Below are 26,527 nucleotides of genomic sequence, written 5' to 3'. Positions count from 1 at the left end.
GGTGACAAAGAGAAGACAGATTTAGGAGATATTGAAGAAGAATACGCTGAATTTTATGTACATCTTGGTTGCTTTTTTAGGCTGGAGAAAAAAAGTTGAGAGGACAACAGGCTGATCCATGGAACTCTGGCTTGGCAACTGGGTTAGTGGTGATGCTAATCCAACAAGACTAAAGCTCCATGAGGGCAAGGCCCCACCTGTCTTATCTGACACCGAATGGATCTCCTGGTATTAGACCTGCACATGGCAGGTACAGGAGATCATGAAAGATCCAAGTGCCCTTCTTCATGTTCTGTCCCCTTGCTGGCGGGCTGGGATGGAGATGATGCCCTAGTGCCCCTGGGAACAACATGCTGAGGAGGATGGGGCACAAGTGAGAAAAGGCTGGGCCCCCAGTCACCACGTAGAGAACTGCCTCACCAGGAGCACCCCCAGTGGTCTGTGTGGGAGGTGGAACTGGACTCTGTATTAAGCCTGATATTTCAGGGTTTGTCTGATTCATCAATTTAGACACCTTGACCACTGCTCCTGCAAACTTGCGCGGCAGCTCATGCCTATGTAAGATATAAACTCAGGTGGTTTATTTCCCTTCAGCTTATATACTCCCTGCTCTGAATAGTTGATTCATCTCTGTAGAGAATACTGGTCAGCCAGGAAATACTACTTCCAAGCAGTGCTTTCACTGATGGAGACAATGTGGCCCGGGGGGGGGGGGGGGGGCAACAGGAGGACGAAGTGAGTAGATTAAGGACGGAACGCCGTCTGGAAGAAGTTCACAGCAGTGGTCGTGGTGTTAGGGAGCAATGGGGAGAAGGAACACGACCGTGAGTGTGTGCTCAGCGCCCCCAGCCTCTACCATCTCCCCCAGCCCACATCACAACGCAGTTACCCAGGCACTGAGAAGCATCTAAGCCTGGAAAGAATGTTTAACAGGTGTCCTGGCTGGGTTAGCATCCCTTCAAATCATGCCTTTCCCATTACCTGTGAACATGACCTTATTTGAAAACCAAGCCATTGCAGCCATAACTAGTGAAGGTAAGGTTGCACTGGAGCAGGGCTGGCCCCTAATCCAGTATGACTGATGTCCTCATAAGAACAGAGGAAGCACGGAGAGACATACGGGGAGAAGACCATGGGAAGACAGAGGCAGAGGTTAGAGCCATGCACCCACAGGCCAAGGACACTAAGGATGGTTAGGAGCACTGGAAGCTGGAAGAAGTGAGGAAGGATCCTCTCCTACAGGTTTTGGAGGGAACACGGCCCTGCCAACATCTTGGTTTTGGACGTTGTAACTGGTAACTGGGAGAGAATTAGTGTCCTGTTGTTTTAAGCACCCCAGTTAGTGGGGCCTTGTTTCAGCAGCCCCAGGAAACTGATACCATAAGGAATTAGGAAAAGACAACTCATGTTGGAGTCCACCAGTCGGAGCAGGGCGCCCCCAGGACAGGACTCCTAGAGTGGGAGAGAGCAGCCCACTGTCCCTCAGACGCCCAGGTCCTAGCAGGCTTCAGGCTGGGAGAAGCACTCTGACCTTAGGTAGGGAAGGGGGCTGCCAGGACCAGCGCAGGAGTCCCCCTGTCCAGCAAGGCCACCATCACAGCAGACAGCCCCCAGCAGAGGAAGTCATTCAGACCCCTACTCCTAGTAGGTTTTCCAGAGTTCAATCTTTCCCAATGGAGAATTTCTTCAGGGCTCCAGTGGACAAGGCCTAAGGCATAGAGCGCCTCCCATTCCCCAGCCAGGGGTTCCCCCAGCTGAGGAAATCTGGAAGGGTCTGCTCAAGAGCCATGAAATGAACTAGAACACCTCGGCTCATGACCAGCCGTGAACTGCAAAGGGGAAGAGACAGGCAGTTCCTAGATGAATGGCATGTGGCAGGTCAGCACTGATGCTCTGCAAACACCCACACCCTTTACCAGCCTCTGCCAGGGTGGCTTGGGGGCCTGGCTCTCCCTCACTCCCAAGTCTTGAATCCCTGTAATTTCCTGTGAACTCTGATTTCTGATATGTCTGCTCAGCTCACTGCATCAGACTCTTCTCAAGCTTTAGGCTCCAGAGTCAGGTGCAACCATGAGTCAAAATCTAAAACTATACTGGAAAAGAACAAACTACTAAGTCCTTTCTGTGCCAATGCACGTATTTAGAGACATATTTAAACATACACATACTCGTCTCCATTTTCAGTACAGTGGGACTGACTGAACAGAACAAATTAACACCCGCTCTCACAGGGTTTGAACTCCTTGAGGGCCTCATGCAACCTTTGGCCTCCGGAACTGAGTGCCCTGCCCGATGAGCAGTAGGCACTTCCCAAGCATTTGCCAAATGGAAATTAACTGTCTCGTCATCTGAAGGCACTGTTCATCTGATCAGTTCATTAATTGGCTTTAAAGACATAAATCACTTATGAGGGCAGAGCACCAGCAGGCTCCCTGGGGACCTGCCCTAACCCAGCCTGGGTAAGGCATTCTCTGTGACACACAGTCATGAGCTGAAAGTCACACGCCTCCCACTTCCCCCTCTGCCCGGTGAGAGAAGTCATCTGCTCCGCTGCTGCCGTTTGCCGGACACACGGCATGTCTCCTGCTATGAGGATGAAGATGCTCCAAACCAGCGGTGTTTATACGTCTGGCTGCTGGGTGGCTCCCTGCACCACCTGGTTCTGCGAAGCTCGGCAGTCAAGACCCATTTAGACTGAGGAGTGCTCAGTTAATCACAATGCTTGGCTCTGCTCCCCAGTGATCGTCAGCAATAATCATCATTACCATCCCGCTTAGCGTGTCTCACCTGCAGCCTGCAATCATCCTGAGGACACGTGGCTCCAAACCATATGTTTCTGGTACAGTTGTGCTGACAGAGCTGAGCATCAGCTGGTGGGGGAGAACCCTCGCAAAGTCAAGGATGTCATCTTCCCTGTGCTGTGAGAGCTCAGAAGGTCCATTTCAACTCAAGTGTATGGTTCTTCTCTTGGGATTCAAGACACATGTGTCAGTTAGGTTTCACTACATGATAAGCAATCCCCAAAATTTAGTGGCTTAGAATGATTTATTATTTTTTATAATGTGAGTTGACCAGGTGGCCCTTCTGCTGGCTTCATGTGGTTCTGGTCCCCTGGAGGGCTGGCTGGGCTGCCCATCACCCTCACATGGGGTGGTTGGTAATGGCTGATTGTCAGGCTGTCTAAGTTCTCCTCCACATGGTGGCTTATCCTCTAGCAGGCCAGACAGGCTTCTTTACTTGGGGGGGTCTCAGGTGGTATGTCAAGAGGTGAAGGCAGAAGCTGCAAGCCCTCTTGGACAGAGCCCCTAAGCTGCAATAAGTCACTTCCACTGCATTTAACTGGTCAAAGGAGGTCACAAACCAGTCAAGAATCTAAGGGGGTGGGGAACAGACCCTGCCTCTTGATGGGGAGATTGGCCAAATGACATTGCAACAGGGCACACATACCTGAATGGAAGGAATATATGGCCATATTTTGCAATCTCCCACAGAAATAAATTTGACTCATGGTCAAATCTCTCTGATTCTTCAAATTACTTCATCCTTCACTGAGCCCTGACCACGTGCAACGTGGGACACACAGGCATGAATAAGACTGCCTTCTATCCCTCAAAGTCTTTCAGTGCACCTGCAAGTGGCAGAGGAGTCCATTTCAGGAGCAATTCCACAGAGAAGCCTGGGTGCTAAGAGAGCCCCGAGAAATGCCCTTGGTGGGGCAGGGGTGCCAGTGGAACCCTCCTGGGGAAGATGCTGCTACGCTAGATCACAGTGTTGACCTGGATTTGTACTGGAAAAGGACTCCAGGAAAAGGGGCAGCAGAAGCAAACACAATCAGGCAGAGAAGAGCTTATCCAGCAGACTGAGCCCTGCTGTGCACAGTGATCCAGGAGGCACCACGAGGGCAGGGAGGATCCAAGATGTGGAGACTCACCACGATTCAGCTCAGAACCTGGTGGTGCTCTCAAAATGGTGCAATGATGAGGGTGGGCAGAGCAGAGGAAGTGGCTTGTCAGGAATAAAAATCCACACACACCCCCAGAGGCCAGTGCCATGTACTCCTCACTCAGGCCCTCCTTTCGAGGCTTCTCAGCAGCCAAACCTCTTTCTCCTCACTCTGCAGGTTGGAATATTTTCCCTAAAGCCCCCTTCCAGTTGCTTCCTTAAAGATGTGGTCCATCAGGGTGCCCACCACTCACCATGGCCCTGCATCCTTCTAACCTCAGCAAAATATGTGAGGTGGATGCCCAAAAGACGTGTCAGGAGGAGCGTGTTGGGGAGCCTCTTCCAGGGTCCGGCTGGCCACCTCTCCTGGTGATTCTCCTTGCGAGGCGGTTCCCAGTCTACTCCCCCTTTCCACGTGTATACCTGCTGCTTGTCCTCAGCCTCCAGCTTTCACCGGTACCTATGTAGTCACCTACCAGTTCACCCTGTAGCCTGAGCACCACTGCCCACCCAAACTCCTGTGCATCTGCCAGTGTGTCTTCTTAAAGAAGGAAAGCAAATCAAGGAGCACTTTTCTGTTGTCAAAAGGATGAAGAGCGTCCCATCCACCAGGTAACAGGTAGTAACTGGACCAGGGGAGGGGCTTTTCAAGCACATGAGCCTCACAGGCACTGATGGCCAAAGTCACTTGCCTTCCTCCTGGATCTCGCTTATTTCCTGGCATTCGGAGAAGGCCACCTCACAGGGAAGTCCAGACACACAGCAAGTGGCTTCCCAGAGGTGGGAATGGCGTGACTCCACATGGAGAGCAGCAGAAACTGGGAGGAGAAAGGCCCAGGTGTGGAAGTGAACAGCCTTTGGGGCACCCAGACATGGTGATTATGCTGTCAGCTACGCCCCTGGGGAGACTTCTCAGCATGTGCCTGGTGGGTGAGCACTAATTTTTGTCCTTCAATTTAGTAAGTTCAGTCTCTGCTCACCAGGGCCTGAAACAAAGCTCAAGTGCCAAGGCTATAGGGAGTGTGGCAGACGGACAGCGCTGGGGGAGGAGAGGCAGCAGCAAGGCAGGGGCAGAGGCTGCAGGGCACGTGGCTCGGGGGTGTGGGCCTTGTCTAGGGAGACCCAAGAGGAGACGTCGGGTTGGTGCCAAAGTCTGCACTTTACGACGTGGCAGAGGCCTGGGCCGTGGCGGGTGAAGACTCAGCCAGGAGGCAGATGGCCCACAGGCAGGAGGGGTGGGCAGACTGGCAGAGGTGCACAAACAGGTCTGGTCACCTCCTTCTGTGGCAGCAGGGTGGCGAGGACAGGACAAGTACATGTGTCTCTCCGGGTCTGGCGACTGTACTAGGACAGAAGCCCACAGGCGGCCCGCTGTGGCTCAGCACCCTCCCTGTCCCAGACAGACTGTGGGTGCCTTTTAGGGAATGTCTGTCTCACACAAACCAAAGTATCTCCCTTCCAAACATGCAGCGAAGGAAGAGGACAGAAAACCAGAGGGCTAAGCACAGACCTCTCGGGGTAGGAGGGACAGCAAGCTTTGTGAGGATGAAATGAGACTGCAATACAGTGTTTAGAACAGTGCCTGGCACGGGGTCAAGGCTGCACACATGCCAGCGCTTACCTCTATCATTGTGTTATTATTACTGATGCTATAAGGTGCCTAGGCTGCCAAGCCGACATGCAGAAACGGGGACCAGGGGAGGCGGTGGGCAGGGACAGTGAGCTCGGTCTACTGTGTTCCCTGAGGACAGGTGCTGTGCAGAGTCCCCTCCTGACCCAAAGACTTGTCACCTTGAGGCGGTCCTTGAAAAAAAAAAAAAAGCAAGAACGCGCCCACATTTGGCTCAGACTTGCAGCTGAGCAACAGGGAGCCTGGTGCAGCCATCGCCCCATGAAACCTGTGCACTGACAGGACCCTGGCTGACATTCACCATGAAGTGGAACCCTCTGCACTGCACACCAGGGGAGGCTCAGCAGCCGGGCCTCACATACCAGACCCTCAGCACCATGAACCTCAAGGCCCCAGACAGATGATGCAGACAGGCCTTGGTCTCTGGCAGGAAAAAGGACACAGAACTCCAGCCGGACAGACTGCTAATAGCCCGTACTGTTTTCTACTTTTGCTGAAGCAAATACGCCCAGAGGATCTTAGTGCAGACCCATGAGGTCAAGTTGTGTGGGCTGATGTTGGGGGGCTCTGCTAGCTCCTCAGTGCTAAGCTTTGTGCTGGTGGACTGTGGGGAGCTGCACTCCCAGGTGTCCTGGTCCTTGCAGTCTCGGGATGGGGTGTTCTCAGCTCCTCAGGCTCCCCCTCCCCTGGTTTCTGGCCTCCTCCATCTTCACACCAGTGGCAGCAGGTCCAATGTTTCCTACCTCCCATCCTGAGCCCTCCTTATCCCTTCTCACCAGCTGCTTTAAAGGCTTCTGTCATCCAAATGAGTCCCGTGGGAAATCCAGGTGTCAGACCCACAGTCTCAGTCTCATCTACAAAGTCCCTTTTGCACCTGACAGGATCTATTCACAGGTTCCAGGTATGAGGTATGAGGTATTGGCGGGGTTGGTGGGGGAGCTTCTGCCTACCATGCTGACTGATACAGTAATCAAAGATCTGCCTCAAAGAGGTGAACTGGGCTCCCTTCTGTAAAGACATTGAGCTGGTGAAAATGCTTGTGTGGTGTCATGCAGCAGTCCCAAGAGCCAGATGCCACAACCCCAGATGGTTGCAATCTCTGGAGTGACTCAGGTGAGCTGGATTTTGTGCTGTAGGTCTGCTGCATGGCAGACACTCTACTGCCCCGGGCCATGGAGCAGCCTTCCTGAACGTGGTCTATTTCTGTGCAGAGGCAGAGCAGAGCTTGGGAGGGTCCAAGCCAACAAGAAAATCTTTGACCTGGAAGTCCTATGGTCCATCCCACCTAAAAGTGGGCCAGACACTGCAGCCTGCCTCGTGCTACTGGGTACCTGCAATGCGCCAGCCCTGCGCCAACTGCTTCAAGGGGAGTTGCTAATCCAGGGAAATAACGAACCTAGCACCCAGGCTCAAAGACAACACCCACATGCACCTTCCTTAAACATCACCTTCTACATGTTTAGGAGGCTTTCAATGACCAAGGGCTAGCCCCAGCTCTAAGCCTAGAGATTAATGTGTTCCTGGGAGTGTCTAGGACTCACAGACTGAGCAAGAGAAAGGATTATGCTACACGTGGTGCAGATGCTACCTGCTTCAAACCGTTCTCAATTAACAGTGCCTAAGGACTGCCACTCACCCACCCAGTCCTTTTCTCCGCTAAAATGCTTGTCAGCTCCTGCTTCTCTCACTGCCCCTTCTAGATTAGGCCATAGTTCACGCAGAAGAACTATCTGAGTAAATGCAAAAATATAAAACACAGAAATGCATTGTAAGGACATGCCCCATGCATGGTAGACTCCATGAAGCAGCTTTCTAAAAGTTTTTTTTTTCCCATTAATTGTGACTACCTGAGGATACCAAGCATGTCAGAAAGATAAATCTGCAACTTCCAGATTTTATTTGAAATAAACAAATAATGTTAATGTTAATGTACATTTAAGGTACAGGTAAACATTTAGTGTTTCTCACCGTCCAAAGCATCACTTTACAAATCAGGAAGACATGCAAATTGCCTTCTGCTGCCACTGCAGGCCAGCCTCATCCATGAGCAGGGGCCAGCACAAGTCTCGTATCTGCATGGGCACCGCTGGAGGCAAACATGCCATACAGTTTAGAATGAAAGTGTCAAAGTAGAAAAAGGGAGAAGGAGAAGAGCCAAGTATTTATGGGTGAGTTTTCCATGCATGGCTTTAGGAAAGGGAAGGAGGGGACTCTTCTCGTGTCCACGAGCACTTCTCTCTGTTTCCATGAGAACAGGTCAACTGTCTTCAGCCCAAAAGGGGGTCAGCTCAACAACTGCCCACCCTTAGGGAGCAAAAAACACTGTGACAGTCCCAGAGACTACCCATCTCCTGGTCTCCCTCCTTATTCCAGATGAGTCTGGGAGAGAGGGTTTGCAAGGGAGTCTATTGCACTGTGCTCACAGGAAACAAAGACAGGAGTCTCTTCAAGGAGGAAAGCAAATACTAATGAGCAGCATGCACTGTGCAAAACTAATGATGGTTCCTACATGTATTTGCTCTGTGTCCTCAACAATAACCTGCAGGATCATGTAGACTGTGTGAAAGCCAGGAGAAGGAAAGCAAGGTGAAGACAAAGGGACCACCACCAAAGGGACATTGCCAAAAGTTAAGAGGGGTACAAGGTTGGGATAAGGAAGGGTCACAAAGAAATGGAAAGGAAACCACAGGATCGGAATCTTCACGAGAAGAAGAGAATAGCCAATCACTGCGAGCAAAACTCAGTTCATGATTCAGAAAACAAATCTGAGATTCTTTCCTGAGTGCAATAGACTTTTTAAAGAGAGAGAGGGAGAATATTATGTACACAAAGTTTTAAAACATGGAAAAAATACCAACAAAGAACTGAAATCTCACAAAAGTTTACTAAAATAAAGGAAAGAGACTCAGCCCTTGCAGGTGGGCCAGTGAGTTAAATCTCAGGCATGGAAAAAATGGCCCTGTAAACCTTCAGGTATTGATGATGAAAATACATGCAAATAGAGGAAGTGGAAGCTGTCCCCAGGCTTGGTCACCATGGCAGTGTGTCTCGAGGGCAGTGGGGCAAGGACCCCAAGTTCTGAGGAGACACAGCAATAACTAAGAGTGCTAATGCCACACAAGTCAACATTACACTCAAAGTGTGGGGGACAGTTGAAGACCACTGTTTCAATCTTTCTGAATAAAGTATCTAAGACTAAGGAAGCCAAAGGGACGTGGACACAGAACCCAATACACAGACCTTCTGGTAGAAATATAGGATTAAATCCATATAACCCAAAATTAAATAAAAATCAAAATATTCTTTGAAAACAAAGTATTATAAATTATCATCTTCATTATCATTTCCATCTGGCTTTAAAATCCCAGATTATATTTTCAAATGTTTAGAAATTATTTCATAGGTGGGGAGGAAGCTCATATCCTAATCTTGTATAGCCAAGAGTTTATTTTTAACTCTGATAATTAGAAAACAATCAGGTGAACTCAGGTGTCAGGAACAGTAAGAGAGGCCACTACCAAAACTAAAAATGTAAGTTTATATTTCTGAACCATGAGAGGTAAAAACATTTAACTTATTTAGAGATAGAGAAAGTAAATGATGCTGGAAATATCAGAGGTCAGACTGAAGTCAATAGGAAGCCAATACTTGTATTTTGTCTGTGGGGGAGCGATGGGCCATACTGCTGAGAGCTGGGAATGCCTTTCTCATTGCCCCTGTTCATGGTTGTCTGGGAATTGTAGGAATTAGGAAGAGGCAAAAACTATTGCCATTTATATATAGTAAGATTTTCCCTCTACCTTACTCTTAAAAAAAAAAAAAAATTGCCAAGGAATATGAACTATATGGTAGCCACATGGATGGCCAATACAAAAACAAACTTGCAAAAATTCATATAATTCTAATATATCAATAATAATGAAAAACAATTCAGAACAACCATACAACATAAAAAAGACACTGAAATAAATCTGAAAAATATACCTTCATCAAGAAAATATTTACTGAGGAACTGACATTAATAAAACAAGAAGCGTATAATATTCCTAGATAGAAAAGCAATTATGTGTACTATGAAATGTTAATTCACTCATCAAAATTATTTAATGAATTGAATGATATTCCAATCAAAAGTCTAACAACAAAGTTTTACAAGCTTGACTAAATTATATATGGAAGATGAAATGGGTAAAGAAAATACGGACCATTAAAAAGAAAACTGGGGGGATCCCTGGGTGGCGCAGCGGTTTGGCGCCTGCCTTTGGCCCAGGGCGCGATCCTGGAGACCCGGGATCGAATCCCACATAGGGCTCCTGGTGCATGGAGCCTGCTTCTCCCTCTGCCTGTGTCTCTGCCTCTCTCTCTCTCACTGTGTGCCTATCATAAATAAATAAAAAAAAAATAAAAAAAATAAAAATAAAAAAAAAAATAAAAAGAAAACTGGGGAGGCGTGTCCCACTGCTACTCATGAGAACACCCTGCCGCAGACCACACGATTTCGTCAGCCTATGGCCACCAGAAGAAGAGGTGAACAGGTCCATGATACAGACTACAAGAGCAGAAAGAGAAATGAACTGTCTTTGTCTTCAATGTAATAAAAGAATATATTTTAAATCAGTGGAGAAAGCATATTTTAAATCTGCTAGAATAACTGTTAAGCTGTTAAGAATAAACTTTGACACTTGAACTCACTTGATGTATCTAAATAAACTGCTGAAGGATTACTGCACAACAAAGCCATAAAAGAACTAAAGAAAATATATACATGAATCTCTGGTGTGAAAACAGATTTTGTAAACATGACATTAAAGCAGAAACACCAAAAAAAAAAATCTTAAAGCAGAAACACCAAAAAAAAAATCTTAATGGATTCAGCAACATAAAACTTTGATACCCTCTTACTGTTAAAAAACATACAAGGTCAGATGACAAACGGACAGTATTTAGAATACATACAATACCCAAAAGGCTATTGTAGCCCTTAATATGTAAAGAGCACTTGCAAATCAATAGGGGAAAAAGCATCTCCATAGAAGAATGAACTACGGATACAAAGAGGCAATTCAGAAAAGCAGCCCAGTCACCATACAAAAGTCGTTTAACCTCAGTTGTGACCAAAGGAACACAACTTAAAAGTAGATGCCATTTTTTAATAGTCAAAATGACAAAGATTTTAAAAATCTCAAAACTTAAGTTGTCAAGCATAGACAGGAAGGAATTGGAAATCTCTCCCATACCTTACTGTTGGGCATGTCCATTTGTGAAATTTATGGAGCGCAGATTTTCAGAGTGTCTCAGATGCCTTGTGAATGTTTACCTCCTACTGAATCAGCAATTCCATTCTGTGAGTTTTTCCCCCTAAGGAAATAATAACAAGTAAATACTAAGATTTTGTTGAACAAGGATATAAATTGTAATTTTTCATACCCAGCACAGGGGAACAAAGAAACCTAAGTGCATGTTCATCAACAGCAGAATAGTTTAAAATAAATCAAGTAAAAATAACTATGCATGTATATAGGGGACCACTGTGTATTGTCACAAATCACCTTAGGCAAGCCCTGAATGATACAGGGAAAGTATCATGATGTAACCCTAAGTGAAATATGCTGGATATAAAATTTCACATACATTATGATCTGTATTTGATTTTTAAATGCATTTTCCCTATAATCAGCGGCCTTTATTTTTCCAATTAGAATAATCATATTCCACAATTTTAAAAAAACTAACTATAAGCAACCTTCTCCAAATAATGCATTTTGGGCCAAGGACCCAGCATGTCAAATCATTCCTTAGATTGAGAATCTAAACACCAAAAATCAAGATGCAGGCTCTCTCCCCTCTGAGTATGGTTTCAGGGCTTGCTGGTGGGCACCATGGAGGCCCTGTCTGGTTTTCTCCATCTTCAAGAAACAGCCAGGCTACTAGCATTCCCCTGGCTGAAGAGGGACATCATTCTTAGCAGAGTGGCCCCCGGTAGTGGTGAGCAGAGGCCACCCCAGGACGTGAGTGCTGGAGTCAAGTGATGGACACCACGCTCCAGGGACACAGGAGAAAGCGAACCGTGGAAGGCAGAACACGCTGGGAGTGGGCAGTGCAGCGGGCGCCAGAGGCCCACCTGGGTGAGCGGGGATCCCGGCCCCTCTCCTCTGAGCCAAGAAGCACCTGAGGTGCTGTTCTGTTCGTGTGGAGTCACGGAGCGCTCGGCCTTCCTTTCCTGCTTCCTGAGTAAGGGTCACTGCCGGCCCTCGTGGCGGCTCCCTGCGCAGACCTGCCGGGCAGCGGTTGGTCTGCCCCATGTGCTCACCTCCCACCTGGGCCGCACATTCACATTCTCCATGTCTGCTGGTTCATAACGTGAAAGTGTTTCCTCTTCCATGGTTTCACATCACATCTAAAGATGTCCTGCTTGGTCTTGGGTAAACATTCTTTCAATTTTCCTTCACTACTTGTTCTATGGAAATGAGGCATCGCTCCCTAGCTTGAATTTTTAGAGCTCAGATTCTACTCGTGGAGATATTTTTACTGTTTTTGTTTTTGCTGCTGAATAATAGATTGCATAGTGTGCTTTCATAATTCAACTGTGCTTGCTTACTTCACAATGTTATTTTTCCTCTTTAGGTAAAGAATATGAATTACTTCAGACACTTCTTGGGATTTTTTACATTTAACTCTGCCACGAATTAGTCATGGCAGTCGTGGAGGCTGTTACCCCCAATACATAATACAATGCTGATTTTCTGTTCACACTCAGGTCCTGCACCCTCCAGAGCCATTCCCAGAGCCTCTGTGCTGCCCATCATGGCACCGTCTCAAACAAGGCAGGCTGCTGAGTCTTCTTCCTTCCACGTGGGGAAGGCAGCTTCTGGCAGTGGTGGCCGCCCTTGCTAGAGACATGGAAGCTGGAGACGCCCACCCCAGGAGCACTCAGGGTGAGGGTTCCCTGTCTTTCTCTGACCCACTGCTGGGTCTGGCCTGCTCCTGGCCTGGTCCACCTTGCTCTCCTCTGGGGGAACAAGGCCCAGACCAGCCACATTCCCCTCTACCACTCATTCCCTCCACAGCCAGTGCTGCCCTCCAGAGCCCTGCTCACCATGGTCCCCATCAGAGCTCCTCCCACAGGTCTGTCAATGCACAGACACCAAGTCAGGTCTGCTCTCCCCTCAGCCTTCCCACTCTCCAGGAGCCTCCCTTCCAGTGGCCCTTAATGCTTGTTCTAAAGCCACACCAGGGCCTTGGACTTGGGACCTCCTGCTTGCTCGTAAACTCTGAGTCAATGAAGCCTGCCTCTGCTCTTGCCCCCACCCTCCTGCTGCGTGGGGCACAGCCACTCCTTTCTGGAGATGGTCTCTTTCCTAATTGTCACTGACAAGAGGGCTCACGGCTACATGCAGAAACCAACTGTGTGACCACGTAGTCTCATCCGGAAAGCCCAGTCATAAGCCCATTGGATTTTCCCAGCAATGAGTCCATCTCTTGTAGATGGAGTGGTGCAGAGGGAGGCTGAGCATTCAGGATGCAATAATTCTCCTCGGGGGATTTTTGGTTGGGACACGCTCTGGGCCACAGACAGGCAGCTGCAGGACTGGGGGCTCTCCACATCCTAGATGGGAAGATGCTCATAGAGCACACATGCCCAAAGCAACACTGGGAATCGGGGTCACAGCTCATCATGGCTGCCTCCTTGCAAAGCCAACAAAGCTTCAACTTCCATCTCCCTCTTGTACAGCCGTTTCTTCAGACCAGAGAAGGGCCCTAGAATTTCCTATTAATACTATGATCATCCTGCTTCACAAGGCTGAACTGTGTAGGCTTCGGGACTCCCCAAACTGGACCCACGACTAGTTAGAGCTCCAATGGATAACTGGACAAACACATTAGGGTGAAAGGCAGAACATGAGCCCTACCTGCCACAGACATCCTCCCCTAGCAGCAGAGCCAGTGCACATTGATACCTTCCAGCAAGCTCAGCATTTAGAAAGAGAGGAGATGACTCCTCTTTAAATACATTTACAATGTCTATTATTTGCAGCTGTAAGTCACATTTCTCACAGGTTGTAAGACAGTAAAATTCTGGAGCCAGTCTAGAGCATGGGTTGCACTTCCCACCCTCTCCTGCTGGAAGCCGTGGAATCTTGTCCTACCACAATAGTTTTGGGACACACTCATCCTACCTCTTTGGATGGAGTGTGATTCCCTAAGCATAAGGTTCCATGTTGTCATGTCCTTCTCATCCCACTGAAGTATGTAGATCCAAGTTCTCAGCCCTACCGGTTCCAACCTATGTCAGTACCTAACAAGTTTCCAAAATGCATATGTAGCTTGCATTCTGACACATGTGAGAGCCAAGAGAGCACATCGAGATTCAGATGCCCAGCTTCATGTTGTCCTGCCCTGTGTCCCCACGACCTGTTCAGGAAGCATGATAATCAGAGCAGTTTCTGGAGTGCTGCAGCCACAACTCTGTCATGCAGTACGTGCTTTACTTAGAGCTATACTTACTGTTTGTAATCTTTACCAGAACTTCCTAACCTAAGTATTCCAAGGCCACAATCCCTTATCTGAAATTCCCAGGGCTTGTGTCTTTCAGAATTAAAAACTTCTCAGATGTCAGAAAGGAAATTCGACCAAATACCATATAATACAGAATATCCCAAACAGATCAGAACCAAACATATTAATATTTCTGTAGGAAAGAATATGAATATTCATCCCAAATAGTATAAAGATTATAAATAGCCTCACATCAGTTGGGGCCTTGCATAAATGTTCCCATCCTCTCTGTCACAGAGGCAATCATTTAGCTCACCTGAAACTAGCATCCAGTCATTAACTAATAATCTAAATGAAAAGAGATCTATAGTACAGTTTTGTTTTTCCCCCTATGATTCTTATATACTGACAAACTGGCCACAGGCTCAAAGTACTATTAGTGCACAGGTTCAGTTTACACAGCAATATCTATGGATTTCTGTCGAGCTGATGATAGGTGCTCTAATCATTTCTGCTCACAGAATCAAGGGTATGGAAAGGTCAATGTCATCAAATAGCCATTTTATTACTCCTAATGTATATTGCACAGGTGACAGTTAACAATGAGTGAAGTGGACTGACGAAAGTTAAAGTCTTCCTTGACCATAAGTACAACAGTATCTTGACAGCAAATTTTTAAAAGAATGGAACATCTAATAGTTGAAAAGAGTAACTCTAATAGAAAAGTTACATTCCAGACTAGATATAGCTGAAGAGAGAATTATAAGATTGGAAGACAGACCTCGATTCTCAAAAACTTCTGCAGTGTGGAGTAGACAGAGAAAGGAAAAAGAAGAATAAAGTTTAAGAGGAGTAGTACAATATGAAAAAATATAGGATATTTCTTATCAGATCTCTAGGAGAAAAAAACAGAATGGGAGAGAGATGGTATTTGAAAAGATAATGGCTGAAAATTTTCCAACATTTCCCAAAGACATGAATCTTCATAATTAGGATGTCCATAAACTCCAAGAAGGGTAATTAAAAATAATCTACATCTAGATACATCCAAACGAAACTGATGAATATAAATGGCAAAGGGAGACTTCTAAAAATAGACAAGGAGGAAAAAAATAGATTCCCTAAAGTGAAATAATAATTAGAAAGATAGCTGACTTCTCAACAGTAATAGAGGAAGTCATAAGGCAATGGAATGATATCTTTAAAGTTGTGGGGAAAATATAGGTGTTTGTTTGAAACTCTAAGTCAGCTAACTGTATTTTTCAAAAAAGATGATATTAAAGAAGATATTTAAAAAATGCTATGATTGACCTTCATTAGAAGAATTTCTTTAGGATAAATAAACTCTAGGAAGAGAGAGAGGATCTCAGAAAAAAATATCTGAGATACAAGAAAGAATGTTTATCAAAGAACATAGTAAATATGTGCATAAGTTTAAACAAACATTAGCTGTGGAAAAGAATAACGTATAATTTGTGTGGTTAAAAATAACAAGACAGAATCAAGAAACAGAGCAATTGCAACATATAATTTATAATAAAAGCATGCTAAGGCTCTGTATCATTTGTGAAGAAGGTAAATATTAACTGTAGACTTGGTCAAGTGATATGGTTTACGGCTTATTAATTTTAGAGTAATAAAAATATCCAAGAAATAGAATGTATTCCTTCTAAAGTGAGTTGGAAAATAAGACAGGAAGAAAAACTTAATTAATTTAAAAGGATGTAAAAACAGAAGTAAAATAGAAACCTAAGAAAGGCAGGATAAATAGCATGAAGAAAATAGAAAAGAATCCATGTGTATCGGTAATCATAAGTATAAATGTACGCACTTCATAATTAAAAGGCTAAGATTATTATGCTGCAATTTAAAAAATCTTAGGTATGGGATGCCTGGGTGGCTCAAGGGTTGAGCATCTGCCTTCAGCTCAGGGCAGGATCCTGGGGTCCGGGAATCGAGTTCCTTATTGAGCTTCCTGCAAGGAGCCTGATTCTCCCTCTGTCTATGTCTCTGCCCTTCTCTCTCTGTCTCTAATGAATAAATAAATAAAATCTTTAAACAAAAATTTTAAAAATAAAATATAAAAATAAATAAGTAAATAAATAATCAATCCCAGGTGTTTGCTGTTCATAAGAGATGCAACTAAAACATAAGGGCATAGATAGGTGAAAAGCAAAAGGATGGAAAGACAAATTCCAAACAAATAATCAAAGGAAGTTGGTATGGATTTGTTGTTATCAACTGAGAACAAAAAATATGAAGGCAAAAGGAAGTACTTGAAATATAAAACTTTTTCAAATGATTATGACACACTGATAATGAGTTCAATTCAACAGGAAAAAGGAACAATTCTAAGAATTTTGTACCTAATAACACAGCTTCAAAAGATATTAAAAAATAGAATTATAAGGAAAAACTGAAATCTAGCATCACAGAAGATTTCTAAAAATACCTCCTGTATAGACAAAGTAGACAAAAATCAGTAGTGATATAAAATATTTGATTAACAGCCTTGAAAAGGTTGATAGCAAAATATAACAGGTATATAAAGAAAAGAATTATTTTTTTTCAAACACTCAAGTTACATTTATAGTGATCACATAAGGCAAATTGCACTGTATTTTAACTAACATAACATAAACACATAGTTTCTGGCTGCAACAAAATTTTATAGATTCTAAGGCACCATTTTCTTTTTTAGTTTTAATATCTCTAAATTGGGATCTCTGCTACAATCAGTGACTTCTTGTAATTACTGTTGCCATTTTCCCCAAATTTTAGCATTTCTAAAATCTGAATACTTCTTGTATAGCATTTTAGATGTAATAAATTATATTAAGTTCAAAATAATAACAAAATTATTTTAAAACAAATCCATATATTTGTCAAGTAAGAAATTTACTTTCAAAAACCTCATGAATCAAGATAGTAATCATAATAAAATTATAAAATACTTAGAGCTGAACAATAATAAAAATATTAGGTATCAGGGACTGCGAGATGCAGCCAAAGTCATGAAAGAAGCAAATTTATAGTCTTAAGTTATATGAGAAAAGAAAAAAAGCCTGGAAATTAATAAACTACTAGAATAGAAGAACAGAGTCAACAAAGCAAAAGAAGGAAATGATAATGAAAGGAATTTAATGCGGTAGAAATAAAGGTATGGAAGAGAGGAGCAACAAAGCCAAAACTTGTTTCTTGGAAAAAAAACTAATCAAATAAGAAATCTCTGGAGATGATGAAGGTAAAAAAGAGTAAAAAGTCAAATATACCAGCATGAATAAGTGGGTAATAGTGTATATGCAGCAGATAATTAAAATATCAAAGAGTATTAAGAACACATTTAGGCCAACCAGTGTGAAGAACATGTGGGAATAACAAATTCCTACATTAAACAAGTTACCCACACTGACCTCAGATGGGTTCGATGATGCTCTAACCATTAACTGCTTTGAATAAATATATTTTTAAGCTATCTACAAGGAAAATACAGATAGTTTTACAAGTAAATTCTACCAATCATTTTCTAATTCCATTACACAGTCATTCCAGAGAATATAGAAAGAATAAATATTTCTCCAACTTATTTTATTAAGCTTGTTATAAAAATCACAAGTAGCATGAGAAATAAAGATAACAGGCCAATGTGACACATGAACAACAGCATGTAGGAACACAAATGCAAAAGTACAACAAAATCATTAGCAAATGAAATCCACATCCAAATGGAGTTTATTACAAGATTTCAGTATTCCTCTTGCATTAAATTGTATTAATATAATTATCATATTAGCCACATAAAATAGGAAAACCACATACCAATTATCAAGGCTTGCTATGTAGTTATAGTAATCATGATGGTGTGGTATTGGCATGAAGTACGACAAACAAATAGAACAGAGTATAGACAGTAGAAGCAGACCCACACATATACTGAGACTTGATTTCTGACAGAGCTGGCATTACAGTTAAGTAAAGAAATAATGGGACAACTGGTAATCCAAATAAATCAAGAACTGGGCTCCCGACCTCACCCCATCTACAAAAACAAGGGGTTAGTAGCCTCTGTGTGAAATAATTTGCTTTTTCATTTGGAAGAAAATACAATATCTTTATGAGTTTTACATAGAAAATATTTTTTAAAGACTAAAAAGTGTAATAATGCATAAAGGAAAAGATGGATATATCCAACTGCATTTAGAACATCTGTTCAGGGGCACTTGGATGGCTCAGTGGTCAAGCGTCTGCCTTTGGCCCAGGGCGTGATCCTGGAGTCCCGGAATCGAGTCCCACATCAGGCTCCCCGGAGCCTGCTTCTCTCTCTGCCTGTGTATCTGTCTCTCTCTCTGTGTCTCTCATGAATGAATAAATAAAATCTTTAAAAAAAAAAGAAAAAGAACATCTGTTCAGACTCCATACAGTGAATGAAAACAAGTCAGAAATTGAGAGACATACATCCCACCTACAATCAAGAAATCATGTCTAGACTACGTGTAGAGCTTCTGTGAATCAGTAAGAAAAGACCATCAATTCCATAGAAAAATGGGTGACAGGTAACAGCAGGCCCTTCACAGGGGAAGCCAGTGATATGGGATGAACTTACTACAACCCAGGAGATGCAAAGGTAAGTCCCAAGAAAATACCATTTCACAATTACTGGTTGAATTTTTTTAAGTAAATTAGTCTGCCAACATTGAGAGTCTGTGAAGGTTCAAAGCCACTAACATCTGAGGGGAGCCCCTGAATGGTCATCACCTACCACTACTGAAGACAAGCATGTGCCGTGACTAGCCGTCATGCCATGACTAGCATGACTAGCATGCTAGAGGGGCCATGCACAGTGTGCAAGGAGTGAGCACAAAAAGGCCCAGAGCAGTGCTGCTCACTATGGGGAAAAACAAAAAATAAATGCAGTTATGTCAAACCCCATGTCTATCACGTCAGAAGGGATATATGAATTGTGTTAAATAGTGAAAAATGAGTGAGTCTCAAAAACAGAATGCTGGGTGGAGAAAGCAAGGTATACAGTACAATTCCACTTGTAGTAAGGTCAGGAAACAGCCCAAACTAATCAATATACTGTTAAAGAGGACCCATGGACACACAAGTGATGGCGGTGACTTATGTAGGGGCAGGGAAGTCCTGAGGGAGGAGGCTGGGGTGGTCCAGAGACAGACCATGTTCCATGTTTTCAAGTGCAGTGTGAACAAACAATTGGTGGTGGTATTATATTTCACGAGTACATTTATTTTGTATTATTTCTTAAATTAATGACAGTTTGTAATTATATCTGTTTTTTAATGATTTATTTATTTATTCACTAGAGACACAGAGAGAGACAGAGACACAGGCAGAGGGAGAAGCAGACTCCCAAAGGAGCCTGATGAGGAACTGCGGGATCACGCCCTGGGCCAAAGGCAGACGCTCAACCACTGAGCCACCCAGGTGTCCCTGTAATTCTATTTTTAATAAGATTAAGCTTTAGATTAAAATAGAGAAACCATATACTGGATAAAATAAAATAAGCAATGAAATGGAAATAAATAAGCAAAAATAGAGAAATAAATTTAAAAATAGAAAAACAAAGGAATTAAAAGAAAAGAATCAACATCCCAAGACAATGATAACTAAAATCACTGATAATATCCGCCAATTACTGAGAGCTGAATTTGTGCCAGGGGTGGAGCCCTGACCGTGACCACCCTGGCCCATGTAGCTACTGTGCACGTCCCTGCCTTCCGGGGGAGTGTGGTGAGACGCAGGGAACAGAAGGCTTCCGGCTTTGGGGTTGAATGGTCCCATTCCAAAGCCTCCAGCCCCACGGAGCTTTAAAGGACTTTAAAAAGAAGTCAGTATTGAAAATAAGATATGTTTGATGAAATTTAAATAAAAGCTAAATCCAACAACCACCAAGATAAAAGAGCTCAAAAGAAGGAGAGGGAAGATTAAGATACAAGGCTAAAGCCACCAGCTGTAAAGTGAGAAATATAAGAATAGACAAGATTAAGATTTAGAGACGGGAAATAAAATTTAAACAACAACAAAAAAAAAATCACAAAGATAAATGGAGTTGAGGAAATGCTTTTTTAAAGAGCATGTTGAATGTGCGAGAGTAGACAAGGGCAGCAGGCTGTCACCTCGAGGAGGTGGCCAGGAGGCTGAGAGGGGCCGCCCTGCCTGACCGCTGCCCTAAGCTTCTCCCCCACACCTGGAAGTCTCACCAGAGGCCACGAGTCCTTCCCACAAACATTTATTAATGAATTATCCATTTTTTCTATAGACATTTACTACATGCCTACTCTATGCAAGGTGGGGTGCCCACTGAAGGCACCAGACAAACCAGCTACTCGGTGCAGGGGTGTGGGTGGGCAGAGGGAAGCAGCCTGAAATTGGGGTGGCAGCTGTGCACTTCCAGGTGTTCACTGCAAAGATGGACCAGAACATGGGAAGACAGGACAACAGCCTAGATTCACTCGCCCTCCTCAGAAGAACAGAGAAGCCCAGAAGCCTGCAGTGTGCCCTTTGCATTTAGGGAGAGAAAGATGGGGAGTGGCTGAGAGCCCCCCCCCCCCCCGAGTGTTTATGGGTGGTGGTCAGGCAGTGAGAAGGAAGCAGTCTGGGTGAATCATAAATAGAAACAACCCATCACAATGGAGGCATTCCCTCCTGGAGGCTCCCCAACTACCAGGGGCACCGGTGACCTCGGCTGAGCATCCTTTACGTCTCTTCTGTACGGACTCCTTTGTTTCATAGATGACTTCTGTATCTCCCCACTCCTCAGCCCTGGAAATCTGCTCTTCCTGAAGGTAGAATTTAGAGTTTGTTTTTAAATTGAGACTGGAAGTAAAAAGAAAATGTTTCAACAGACATTTTTCTTACTCGTAATGTATTCCTGTCACTCTGCCACGACTTGTGCAATTCACTTTGAACTAGTGTGTATATGGAAACCACTTCTCACTTTCACCTCCAAAAGCCACATGGAAGAAATGTGAATTTGGGGGAGGAGGTCTCCTAAGATTTGCTAAAGCACGTAGAAAAATTCTGATACTTGCTGTTTTAAATCAAATAATACTCTAAGTGCTGTGATGTCTCTGTCACACACCAAAACATGCAAAACATGAGAAGAGATATAGAGACCTGTAAAAATATCGCCCCGCCCAGTAAACATCTCTGAAAAAAATTGCTGCACACACATGTCTTCCGTCCCACAGTGGAGGTATTGGCGGCTTTCCTTCTACCTTCTCAACATAACACACATCCAAAATGCACACTCCCCTCATACACACATATGTGCAGATTATGTCCAGACAAAGACACACACACAGGTACACAGACACATACTTGTGCACACACACACACGCCACCATCACACTCTATCTAAAGATCAACATCATTAGATTATTTTGAGATTAATGAACACAACTGTCCTCTTCCACTTATTAGCTGTGCAGCCTCAGACAATTAAAAAAATCTTTCCAAAAAAAAAAAATCTTTCCATGACAAAATGTCCCCATCTGCACAATAAAGGTAATTATGTGGGTGACACTGAGCCGTTGAGAAGCCGTAATGAAATAACACTGGAGCAGGCCTACCTCGGTGCCTGGTGGCCATTCCTTTAACAACATTCTACCACAAGTTGTTACCATCACACTTGACTATTGCTGATCCTACAGTGAGGGCTGATTGACGAACAGAGGGCAAGTGGCGAGGTGTGAAGAGGGGGACAAACACACAGTCTCAGTCTCTGCATTGAAGATTTTAGCATTTATCCAACGGCGTAGAGAAGCCTCTAGCCATGCCCACACGGAGGGCCATAAACTTGCATTTTTAGGAGGGGACGCAGTGCAGAAGCCAGATAGACAGCTGAGTGCAGGTTGTTGGGAAACAGAGGGTCCAAGAGGGTTGGCCGTGGAGGTTCAGAGGAGGGGGTGTGGAGACAGGACTGAGATTGAAGGAAAGAGTTTAGCACACTTGGGAGGCTGCTGGTGATCCTCTGTAGAGACCCTAGCAGAAGAAGGGGTTCAGTGCCTACCCCTCGCCCTCCTACCAACAACCTGCGCTGCAAGCCTGGCCCAGCTCAGCTTCTGGAGGTCTGGGGGAAGATGAGGGCCACCTAGAAACCAAGCAGCCCTCACCACAGCCCCTGGCCTTCTGGCAGAGGCAGCCTCATCCTGAAAGCCTGAGGCCATAGGACACATTGTCCCAATGGGCTGGCCACAGCAGCCCCAGGAGTCAGTCCCAGGAACCAGGTGGCATTAGGGGCCCAGGAAGATGGCATAGCTGAGCAGACATGGGCCCTGGTGGGGTCGGGGCCCCGGAGGCACCCACTGCAGCGGCTACAAGGTGGTGAGCCCTGATGCAGCTGGGGTGGCCTAGGCCCACCAGCAGCTCCACTGGCCAGTGGCCCCAGGCCCACAGCACCAGCCCCTCCCAGGACCCTGTGGAAACACTGAGCCTCAGGCCTCAGCAGGACCAAATAAGTCAGAATCTGCATTTTAACAAGATGCCCAGGGACCTGTGTGCAAGTCAAGTTCAAGAGAGAGCACCTAGAAATCATTTAGGCTAAATGAAAATGTTAATTATAGACAAGCTATTTTCACAGGGCCTCTATTAACCCCAAATCAGCAACAGATGAGTATCTATGTGGGGTGTGTTTGTGTGTAGGACATGCCCATTCCAAACATTCGCATTTATTTGTGCGTCGTATCCCCCAGTCAGTGAACCCCGCTAAAGTGGTCTGCAGCTCTACTCAGCACATCTGCCAGCACCAGGCAGTTCCCTCTTCCTACACAGATTTTCATGTCTGAGACGACCAAAGCCAGGATTTCTGCTAATTATGCACATCACCTCTTACACTTATAATCCTGGCATCTGATGAGCAACAAAGATAAGATAGCCAACAAAGATGCAAAGAAAATATAATTTTAAATAGGAAGTGGACATCGTGCAGCTCTGTTTCATGTGTCTGCTGGAAAGTCACACCACAGTGAGGAGGAACTGGCTGGTGAGTTTGGGATCCCAGTGCTGACCCTGCCCTCCTGCCCTGGCCTGTGTGTAAGCAGCCTCTGTCTGGAAGCTCTGCTGTCCTGAAACTGGCCATTCCAAGGCCTGCATCCTCATTTAGTCAACTAGCTTTATTTTTTGAGCCAAAATTCAAGGTATGAATAAGAAATATAGCTAGATTAGTGGACTGAGATGTACAGTCTTTCAAACAGAAACACAGTCATAAATCAAGACCACCCCGTTAAGTGTGGAATCACCAGACTTTACACTCTCCTCGGTAACCCTGAACAGTTCCCATGCAGGACCCCTGCTTTCTCAAAGTAAGCAGCAGTGGGAAATTAGTAGATGGGTTTGCAAGAACAGAACAACAGCAAAAGCAGCACAGAGCTTGGAAAATGCCTGCCTGGACCTAAAACTGGACCAGAAGCACACTACTCTCTGGGCGGGGAAGGTGACGCAGCGTCAGGCCAGAAGTGAGGTAGGAGGGAGGTGGGAACAGTGCTAGGAAGCCCTGAAGCAGGGAAAAGACGGCGAGGAAACTAAGCAGATGTGCCATCACCTCGCTGACCACTGAGGCGGCTGTCACTCCGGCGGGTCCACCTGGCCCTTCCCACATCCTCCCCGTCCTTGGTGCTCAGCCACGAGCACCTGCAAGCGGGTCCAGCAGTGTGGTGGAAGAGGGGGAGTGAGCAAGGTCCTTCCAGTGGGCCGAGGGAAGGCTTGCCGTGTGCTGTACTGATCCGCTGGGGCCCCCCGTGCCAGCCGGCGTGGGGAGTTCACCCTCGTAATTAGCTTAAACACAGCAGCTCAACGTGTCCTGCACCCCCGAGGGTTCAGCCAGTGGGTTGCTGTAACAGCCTCTTTTAAAGCACTTCTAACGTGTTGTATTCACTGCCAGAAGGCAGGATGCCGTAATAAACTCTAAACCTCTGTGGCTTTGCAAGAGGTAGCTGCCTCCCTCATAAAATCCAGCAGATACGGCCTTCTTTTCCCCAGACCTTTCTAAATGTGTGCACAGCCACTGCTGGGGTAACCGTGCTGCAGGCAGGAGCATGCGGACATGCAGAGGAATGAACGCCTCCATCAGCACTGACATCCAGACACAGCAGATCATCGGAGCCCCCTGGCTGGAAGTGGTAATAGAGCCCACCACGTCTGGCTCACAGTGGGACGACTGGGCCCACAGACCCACACGGCGGTGATTTTCCCTGGTTCCTGAATGTACACCTGGAACAGATGTTTCCCATAAAACTGGAACAGACGTAGGGGTGCCCTGGCCTGAGAGTGTGAGGTGAGTGCTCCCCAGACACAGGAGCAGCGCCGTGCCCTTGGTCCTGCACTCAAGGACACGAGGCAAGTACACTGGGCGATCTAGGCTGCATCTCCACTTCCTTGATCAGGGCAGCCCATGTGAAAACTTGAGCCGAGGTGCCCAGTGTGGAACCCCCCTCCAGGAGAGTTTCCTAGGGCGTTAGGACCTCAGGATCCAGTACCGAATCTGGAAAAAAGGGCCTGTTTCCATCCCTCATCAGAAAAAGGACCAGAGCCACTCACACTCAGGCCGGGTGAACGTAGCATGCCTCGGTGGTGTTAACTCCATGCTCTCACACTGGGACCATCCCAGCTCCCCGCGGAACCCAACTGCAGGCCCCCCCATCAGTGGCAGCAGACCCCAAGAGCAAGGCTGAGAAACACACTGAAGGCTGTGAGAAGATACAAGAGCTCCAGTGGGTGAGAGATAAATGCTAAGAATCCGCGGCTTTAGGACTGAGACATACCTTCCAAAGTAAAAGGGGAAATGACCGCTTGTATCTTCCACCATGCAGAAGCCATGACCTGGGTGGGTGCCCCTTTGGCCTCTGGAGGCAGAACTCTTCAGACTGGGGAACGTGTCTCCAATGCTGATCTAGTGACAGAGAGAGCTCCCAGCTATGGTAGGCCCAAAGAAGGGGAGGCAGCAGGGCCAGGCGGGGGTGCAAGCAGCCCTCCTCTGGGACCCCACGGCCTGAAAGACCCTCAGTACTGGAGGCGTCCGTGGTGGGGAAATGTCATGCTGAGCTGTAGCACCAATGGGAGGATCTCATCCTGGACCACGGGGCTCTGGAACAAGGCCATGCTATCCACAGCAAGGAATTATGTGCCATTTGGAAAAGGCATCTGGCACACTCTGGGGCTCTGGTGGAAGCTGAGCACTTATCCATGGATGTTGAGTGGCCACATCACCAGAACTGCTGTCACCAATGGGAACAGCCAGATCCACCAAGTCCTAAGGTCCACAGACCCCCCAGCAGTCCATGCAAGCACGGAGGGGAGCACCTGGGGTCAGACACACCCTCTCCCACTATGGCACTAGTGTCTCTCCCTGGCCACCCTGCAGGGGCAGGTCCCTTGTGGTCAGTGAATGAGCAGAGAGGTGATCTCAGTCTGTGGGTAGAGTGGGGTAGACACCGTGGCAGAGCTTCCCAGAGCTGGCTGGGGCCTGCACTGCCATTTGACCCTCCCCCCATAGATGCTACTCTCAATATCTTCCCATGAAACGCCTGCAGGTAAATCTGGGTCCCAGATCTGTTTTCCCAGGAACCCAGACCCTGGCAACGCTTTTAAAGAAAAAGTCTCAAGATATCATCCTTAGGAGAAATAGAGTCTAGTCATAACTGCTCAATGTGCCTGGCTCACAAAGCCATTTTTGATGCTGGCCAGTTCTTCGGGAAATCCCATGGTAAAGCCACGCAGTGCAGGACCTCCAGCTGGACTCGCGCTCAGTTCCTGGGGAGGGTGTGTGGGAAGGACCGTGGGCCTTGCTTCTCCACCGCACTCCCGCCACGTGCAGGAGCTGGTCAACCCTGGACATTCGCTCACATAGGACCTTGTGTGCACGAAAGTGTGCACACAAGGAAGCCAACAGCTAGAGGGCAGAGATCACAGATGAGGAAGGCCCAGTGCAGGAGGGTACGTGGCACAACCCGGTGCGTCCTTCACAGCACTCATGTGACAACGTCCCGGAGGTGGGCAGGGCGCCAAGAGGGAGATGAATATTTGATGCATTTCAGTTGTCGATCAGCTCTGCACACCAGCTGTGAGACATCTCAGCCAGCTTGGTCTCATTTTATTAGTACTCAGCCACCAAAAAGGATCAAAGTCAACAGAAATTATGCTTCACAAATTACCTTCAGAGCCCTAAGTTGTTATAGGAAACATATATAGAGTGTTGCTCTTACTCAAGCACATTAGAGCAGGTTTTCCAGAGCACAAGTCCTGAGATTGAAGGTGGGACAGTCTACTCTGACAGCACAGGTGACTATGCATCTTTCATGATGATTCACCAGGCAGTGCCCGGGTCTGCAGGTCCCCAGGTAGCATGAGCATCATCCAGAAGCAGACAGCCTGGCCTGTTGAACAGGTTTTAGGAAAAAAGAATCCTGACTTTGTTTTGCTTTTATGCTTAACATATGACCA

General features: G+C 46.0%; 1 non-coding gene across 1 annotated transcript in view; it reads right to left on the bottom strand.

Annotated features, from left to right (window-relative positions):
- LOC102155469 overlaps positions 1-26,527 on the bottom strand; it is a 592,200-nt gene that overhangs the window by 334,032 nt on the left and 231,641 nt on the right. The window contains exon 2 of the transcript XR_005376619.1: positions 10,810-10,930. This is a non-coding gene — a transcript (uncharacterized LOC102155469). The remainder of the gene's footprint in view (positions 1-10,809; positions 10,931-26,527) is intronic.

The sequence above is a fragment of the Canis lupus genome, chromosome 22, assembly GCF_011100685.1.
Source record: "Canis lupus familiaris isolate Mischka breed German Shepherd chromosome 22, alternate assembly UU_Cfam_GSD_1.0, whole genome shotgun sequence".
Classification (NCBI taxonomy): Eukaryota; Metazoa; Chordata; class Mammalia; order Carnivora; family Canidae; genus Canis; species Canis lupus.
Note: the sequence above shows the minus strand (reverse complement) of the source record. Positions and strands in the feature narration are given on the sequence as shown.